The sequence below is a fragment of the Falco rusticolus genome, chromosome 5 (assembly GCF_015220075.1).
Source record: "Falco rusticolus isolate bFalRus1 chromosome 5, bFalRus1.pri, whole genome shotgun sequence".
Taxonomy (NCBI): domain Eukaryota; kingdom Metazoa; phylum Chordata; class Aves; order Falconiformes; family Falconidae; genus Falco; species Falco rusticolus.
The window spans coordinates 12,673,019-12,681,487 of record NC_051191.1 but is presented as its reverse complement, the minus strand read 5'-3'; positions in this window follow the sequence as shown (position 1 = coordinate 12,681,487).

Here is an 8,469-nt window from a genome sequence, read left to right as displayed (position 1 = left end):
TGCTGCTAGCAGGCGTCTTTGAGCTCCAAAGAGCCCTTTGATAACTATGCCAACAAAAAGCCACTACCGCTTCATTCTTACTTCGCTATTTTGATCACCAAATATGTGGCTGTAGGCAGGCAGCCCAGGATCAGGCCGTTTCCTGTCCACTTGGGAGAAAACAGTCAGGGCTTCATTTACTCCGCTACACCTGAGCCTTAGATTCAAAGAGTCTATTCAGTTCAAGATAAAAGCTTTTCCAAGCTGTAAGAACAAGCATCGTTCTTTTAATAAGTGTATAAGATGGTTACCAGTAACAGTGTTTGGTGAAATTTGAGTGGGTAGACTTGTTGATTAAGCATTTTAAAACTAGTCTGTTCCTATACAGTACTCTACAATGTTATACTTCACAGTATTTGTTTTCATAAGTTTGCACAGAGGCCAAAGCTGCAATACAGTTATGAAGAATATTCAATAAAAGTTGAGTGTCCTTGAGAGCTAGGTTCTGCCACACAGATGTGACCTGCATTGAGGGACTGTGCTGCATCGCACTCCAAGGTTAAATTAAAGTTGGCCTTCCACCTCACTATTGCCAGTTAAGGTGATTCTATCATAGGGATTTTATTGTATGCCTCATGATATTTCATATTTTTCTTAATCCCTGGCTCCTGAAGTCATACAATTCACTGGGGCTTAGTGTTTTCATTAGGGTTTCTAGTCCTTACAGGGTAGAAGGTAGCATGAAGACTGCAAGCCTGAGAATACCCTCACAGTTGGATGAATGAGAAGTAGCCTCATTTTGTACTTATTTGTTATTTACATCCCACAAATTTCAAGACTAGCTGATGAGTCTGGATCCCTGATTGAAGATATTGGAAATTCTGTCATCTTTTGCTGATTGCGGTAATCTGTAATAATTCACAATATGGCAAACTCTCCTGTAGTTTATCACAACTCTTGCAGTTATGCTTTACACAAACCTCTATATGTGTATGCAGTTTTGGATATATAGATGTATAAAATATAAGACAATAGAACTTAAGTATCTGTGGGCTTATATGGACTAGACATACACAAAGAAAGAGAGAAAGAGAGTGTCTCAGAAAAATAAGGACTGTTTTCCAGTGACACTAACCATGATCTGAGCTTCCTTCTTCACGATCACAGAGCAGCTACAGAGTATGTGTCTGCAGAAGTCTGAGGGAATTAATATGAAAAATCTCCAGGGACTGAAAACTAGTGTCTTCACTGATCTACCTTTGTAGTAGAATATAACCTGGGGGGTGGGGTGGGGGAATGGGATGGGGAATCAGTTGAGAGATGACTTCCAAAAAGTGCAGGATGGACCACTTTATCACAACTCAGTTACATCTTCAGTTTAATTGACCAAATAAGGACAAAGTACTGTGATATTGTTAAAAAACCTCTGCCTATGATGCCAGCAGGAACAGTCTACTAATGTGTTTATTACAGAAACCCCCATGATGACCCCCACAGAAAAATTTCCCGCTTCAGGGAAATGCTGGAAAGATCAAGGACTATGGCTACGTCATGTTGGCCACAGTCAGCTGCCAACTCTATCAGTTTTTGCCACTGACAATACTTTCAGCCACTGGCGTATCAGTTGTACACTCCAGTCAGACATTACACTCATGACATCTCCTTCCTGCCAGGGTTATTTAATCCAGTCTAGTCCTATTGCATTTGTCCCACTTACTGCTCTCTTCCCCTTCTAGGTCATGTTACCTATGCATTGCAGCTTTCTGTTGCATCTAACTCTTCCTTCTTTGGTCAGGAACTTGCTCAGGCACTCCAGCTAATTTTTCCTCATATTTGCCTGCTGTGACAAAGATATTTCACTCATAAAGTACACACTAGCTGTCAGTTGTATCCAGCACTCTATTCCTCTCTGGAGGACATGTCACCCATGATAGCTAAGCCAGCTGTCATTCATGCACAGCACTTCCAACCTTATATCTAGGGCATGTCATTCATACACTTCAGCCGTCCCTTACACCAGATGTCCTTTAAATCTAGCACACCATTCTTCTACCTTCTACGTGTTTGTGTTCATTACAGCTGTCCCTTTTCCCTATCACTTTCCTCTCCTGTTTAGTAAATGTCAGTCAATCGTTCACTCCATCTGTCTTCTTCACTAAGTAATCCCTTTTCTGTCTACATACTAGCTCCCTGAAAAACTGTTTTACTCAAATGTTATGGGTGCCTGCTGTACCTAGCACTTTGAGGTAGATTTGCAAGAGTGATTTAGAGGCCTTAATGAGTCTTTAAACATGTAGTTTCATACTTGATCATCATTAGCACTTAAAATTCCCTCAATTCAACAGGCGTATATGACAAAGCTTTCTCCAGTGAAGCCCTTTAGGTACCCAAGCTTTGATAGGTGTGTATGAGCAAAACGTCTCTTGCCTAGGCAGTGCTGAATTTTTTGAAGCTCCAATTCATGCTTAGGTTCACAAGAGATTCACAAATCAGCTCCTCCACCTATTTTACTTGACAGATCCATCACAATAACCATTTTCAGAGCATGCCTATCTGACAAAAGGCAATAAGATTCTCCTTCCCCTTCAGTGAGGGATTGGAAAGTATAGATTTAAATCAGGCATATATTTAAATTCTTCTTCCTCCTTTACCTTCTTCGAGCTGTGATTTAACATGGGATCTTTCCTGCAGTGGAGAAGTACCCTAACCAAGGGATGATACCAACTCTTAGAATATTCTGTTATTTAATCGTTAATAGAACAGCAATCACAAGTGATAGGGTAAGATGTGAGCTTCTGACTTGCAGATAGCCTGTTGGTTATAACTTTCATGATGAATGTAACCTCAGATGAAATAAGTTTTGAGAACAGATCTTTTGGCTGTATGCATGCCCCCATCATCAAGTGACATCAGTGTGTTGGGTTGACTTTGGCTGGATGGCAGGTGCCCACCAAGCCACTCTATTGCTCCCCTCCTCAGTAGAATGGGGGGGTTGGGGGATGGGGGTGGAGAAAATCAGATAAAAAAAACCACTTGTGTGCCAAGATAAAGGCAGTTTAATGAAGCAACAGCAAATGTCACGCACATGGAAGCAAAGGAAAACAGAAGATGTTATTCTCTGCTTCCTATCGGTAGGAGATATTCGGCCAGTTCCCAGGAAGCAGGGCTTCAGTATGCATAGCAGTTGCTACGTAAGGCAAATGTAAATAATGAATGCCACCCCCCCCCACCCCCCCACCCCCCGTCTTCCTCCTTTCTCTTAGCTTTTATATCTGAGCAGATGTCATATGGTATGGAATATCCCTTTGGTCACTTTGGTTCAGCTGTCCTGGCTACATCCTCTCACAAGATCTTGCCCACCTCAGCCTACTGATGAGGGGGGAGGATGCTCAGCAGTATTCAAAACACTGGTGTGTTATCAGCACCTTTCTAGCTACCAGCACAAGCAAAGCACTACAAGGGGTGCTATGGGGCTTAAGCAGTCCAAATACAACTAGGCTTGGTCCTTGTGTTTTGTTTACCTTTTTGTGAAAAAGAACTTATATGATTTAAGTACTTCACTGCAGGACACAGTTCACAGCTGAGAAAGTTTTGAACAGACATCTTATAAAAGGAAAAAATCCCTTCAGCTCCACTACTCTCATCAATGTTTCCTATCATTCAGCTTCTGGTTCGGTTTTCTTTCATGGGCATATAGCGTTACATGGATTGAGGAATAAGGAAAGGTAACTGCCTAGCAGTTTGCTTGAAAATTAGAAGTCACAGTGTTAAGCCCTTCTTGAGATTTCAGCCTTTCACCTGTGGTGTGAAATCCATAGCACCAGGGAGGGTGGAAATAAAGAACCATGTTTTGGTACACCAGAATTTCAAGAAACTTCAGCTTCCATGCTGATGGTCCATTGAATCCTTAGCTGTATGTTTCTTTGTCCACAACTCATCATTTCAGCTGTGACCGTGGTTCAGGTCTTCTGTTCACCAAACTGGAACTCCATTTTGGTACTTTACATGATATCATCCTGATCTCCAAGGCCCTTGGCCAAACCCCCGTTTCTAAAGTCTTGTTTTCTCTAAGTTTTTCAAATGTCTCACTCCTTTCTTCAAGTTTTTCTAACTTCTTTAAAGGTTCTTTAATATATAGATATATATATACACACACCTTCTTTGTTTGAGTACTGGGAGAAGCTGCAGGGTTTTGACTAGGGGCTGCAGTGACCTCTGTGGGAGTAGGCCACAGACTGCCATAGCTGGGTCCAGCTGCCCTGAGACAAGTGTAAACACTCCATCATGTGCCAAAAGTTCAGGTAGTCACAGGAGCACATGGTGCCTCTGCTAAAACACTTTAAAAAATACCATCTGCTGCTGTGGAGAAGAAATGGAGGAGACACATGGAAGGAGACGTTGCTGGAGGCACAGCTCAAGATGCACTCTGGACGGAGGAGCTCAGTGCCGGAGGAGGTCACCCCTGAGGGACTGAGGCCCACAGGTAACTCACACCATGGCAGGAAACCCCTGAGGGCTTGCAGTTATGGGTGGCCTACACTAGGGCAGGGACAGCCCTGAGGGACTGCAGCCCTGAGCAACCCATGCTGGAGCAGAGCAATGTCAGTAAGAAGCAGCCATCACACAGTGCCCTCAACCTCCTCTGCCCCTCAACACCTCACCAAAGGAACTGGGACAGATAGATGAAAAATAGCCCATGGAGAAAATAAGGGGAATTGAAGCTGGGGAGGGAGGTGAAGGGGTGTTTGAAGTTGAGCCTGCTGAAATGGAGGCAAAGGTGTTTAGTTAAGTGTTTGCTTGTGCTGTCTTTTTTCTCAATATCCAATTCAATAATGCAAAGTTTGTGTTTCTTGAAAATAAATTAAATTAAATTAAAATTTCCAGTCAAGACTGTTTTGCCTATGACAAAGGGTAATGACATATTTCTGTGGCAAAGACAAGTCCACAGTAAAAAAAGAGAATGAAGGTCAGTCTTTCCTGTTTTTAAAGGGAAGTATCTTTCTACATGAAATGTGTGGTCCGTTTGTAAGAAGTTACCAAATCATTTAGTAGAGCCAAGATCTGGGTTCATCTGGGCCACCTATGCTGTTAGATACTAATAAACCTGCATCACTGGGAAGGGATCTTGTGAAATTCTCTGATAAACGCAGATGCCTATGTTCTTCCTGAAATGAAATGTTGCCTTGATTGCTTCATGAACCTGAATCTTTCTCAGTGTCATCTACTGATATCTATGGAAGTGTAACTCATATGAAGGTTATATGCTTTCATGTTGCTGAAACTACTTTTGGAGATTTGAGTCTAGACTACTAGTTCTCAGCTCTGAATTTTCCAAGATGAAATTTCCTGCTACACAGAAGCCAGTGCCTGTCCTAATAAGGCTTTATTTTGACATCTGAAGCAGTGAAAAGTCTTTACATTTGCTTACTGCTTGTAGTTGAATGTGTCTCTTCATGAATAAAACTCCACTTATAACACAGCACAAAAATTTATCCTACAAAAATTGCTCCAAGACTTTCCAGTTGAAAGCACTTGCCGTGTAATCAGGTTCCAAAAATTCTTCAGTGAGCACCTAAGAACTGAGTGGTGTCATACCTCTTAACATCCTCATAAATGGATAACATCAGAATTATTTCACTGAATGTGTTTATAGAGAATAAGGTCGTCTACACCTGGGGCGGGCTCTCAGAGGTGCTGACAACACTACTGAAGCTGATTGCCTTAAAAGCAAATACACATGGTTTTCGTTTATGTCTGCCTGTAACTGACTAAATATATTTACAGGCTCAGTCTTGCAACCTGCTGCGTGCATAGAATTGTATCCATGTGTGGACTATGGCAAAGCAGAGAAAACAGATGATCTTCCTTATATAGACTTTTCCCAAACATGCATTAAGCAATTAGAGATGAAAAACCATTGCCCCCGTGTTTGTCTTTTCCTCACGCTGAAGGTCATTGCGCTGTCTGCTGTTGATATGCAGAGGTTATGATCTTTGGCTCGCCATCCCTTGCAGGGAGGAACGTGCGTGTCTCACAGTGTTTTTTCCACTATTCCTTCACGTATTCCATTTGTCACCACCAGAGATGACTGCCTTCCTGGAGCACACTCCTTGTTGACTGAAACCAGAAGCGAGCTCCTCTTATGTCAGGAGCTGCTAAGATAGCCCTTGTCAACAAATCAAAAGGCTTGGTCATTGTCCCAGAGTTTCAGCCTTGGTTCAGCAAGGGCTTTTTTTCTAAGGAGATAGCCTTTTCTTGGCTACAAAGTTTCTCTACCTGGCATATCTACCAAAGTAAGTAATTGGCCATATGCCAACTTTTGGGGTGAGCTTGAGCCTGTTGAGAAGGGCTGTTTCCTCATCCACATTGTACCAAGCACAACAAGGCCCCTGTCCTGACTGTGACTAGATAAACTGAAAGGATAAAAATAATGAAAAGCTCTGTTAATACTAATAAAAATATGCAGACTCTAATTGTAGGGCCAGTACTTGACCCTGCAAGTTGCAGTTCACTGACTTGTCCACCTTTGATAATGGATAATGGTCTGTCTTAATTTTTTTTATTTTTTTTTTGGCTTCGTAACAACTATTAGAAAAAATTAAGTAAGATGCATATGGAAGTTTTGAAATGGTGCACTTGAATATTTTAAGGAACTATCCAAAGGACTTTTTGAACTTTTGCAGATAATGTTAATCAAGCTAGGGATTCAGAGACTAAAAATAACCCTATACGGCAGGAAGGAAGAACTGGGAAAATTCTGGCCAATCAATTTTACATAGATTCTAGGCATAATATTCAGCCGTACAAGGGAATCAATATGTGAATATTTAGGGAGATTCCAATTAATAATTAAAAGTAAGCTTATTAAAAATAGTTGATGCTTTAAAAAAATCTAATCACTTTCTACATTGTAATTACTGACCCAGATCTAACCATTTATCCATACGGGTGGAGTCTTACGTCCATATGGAATGGTGCTGGAATCTAAGGGGGTCTGCATGAACAAAGGGTTCAATCAACATGGAGCAAACAGTGGGAATGAAGCCTGCATAGATAGGGTGGGGTACCATGGATAATGGACTGAAATAAGACATTACACAAAGTGCTACCTAATACAGATTTACTGACTTGGAGATAAATACTCATTAAAAGTGATAGATTTCAAATAGGTTGACAAAAGGGAGAAGAAAGTAATTACTAGGGTAAGGCTTCTCAGGGGAGAGCATTATCTAGGAGTGCCAGGCAGCATCACTGTGGTCACTACTGGAATCCATCTTATTTCTAATGACAACTTTGTTATCTCAGCCATGGACAGTACAGAAGATTCACTAATTGTGCTTGGGCACCAAAGGCAAATTTTAAAAGGGATTAAAGAGAGTGGTCTTGTCAATTATGCAGACATAACAGATCTTTTCAAAGTTAAAGGTGACATGCCAACAAATCCTTCTCCCTTGACACCACTGTTGCAGTACCAAAGTACTTATAAACACATTTCTACCAAGAGGATTTTCCAAGTATTGACTCTGGTTTCTGTGGTCAGACAAATTATTGATGCTGGCTAACAGTTCCCTTGAACCTCTATTTCAATCTGAAATCCAGGAAACCCATGAGCAGTATTTTTAAAAATACAGGGAAGACTGTCCTTTTGGACCTAACACTGGTGATATGCTCTGACCCTGCTTGCAACCTGGTATCTGTCAAATTCCCAAGGAGATGGCTAGGTACTGGAATACAGATATATTGCTGCACTACAACACCTACTGAAAAGCAAGCTGTTGGCTCTTGGCAGTAAAAGACAAGTATGAAGGAAGTATCGGGTTTCTGAAGCACTTGGATGTAAAAAAACCAGGTAAGCACCTGAAGTGCAATTTATGAAGAATTTAGGCATTTACACCCAAAGTGAGAACTGTTCAAAATTGTTTCTTCTGAAAATGATTAGATTGTTAGGTGCTAGTTAGAAAATTCATGTTTCTACCTTAAGTATTATAACTGCCCATGTGCTGAGCTGTGGCCAGCTTGAGTAGGCTGAATATGTTGGTCCATAATGCCGATCTAAAATTCAAAATTAATAAATAAATAATAAATCAGAATCCACTAAACTCTGTGTTAGCACAGTTCAGAGAAGTCCTTGAAAATATTTGAGCATTACAAAATGCAAAGTGACCATAGACATTTCCTATGATAATTATGAACAGTGCAGAGAAGGTGAGATCAGAGGAGCATTAAATGATGTTTTAGGCACAAGGAAGATTAGATAAAAGTCTAATAGCTGTACTACCATCTGCAGTCCTGCTCTGACAAGAAATTGCTGTAGAAGTTTGCTACCCAATGGAAAATGGTGCTTTGGGGCAGGAGGAGAACTTCAGGCTGTGGCTGCCTGAACATGGGCTCTGGAGTCAGTGCCTAAGCTGAGAGGGCGGTAGCACTCCAGATGTTTCCTATTAGCTGGCTTGGGTTTGGTCCCTTGCTGTTTTTTTGGTCCTCCTCTTC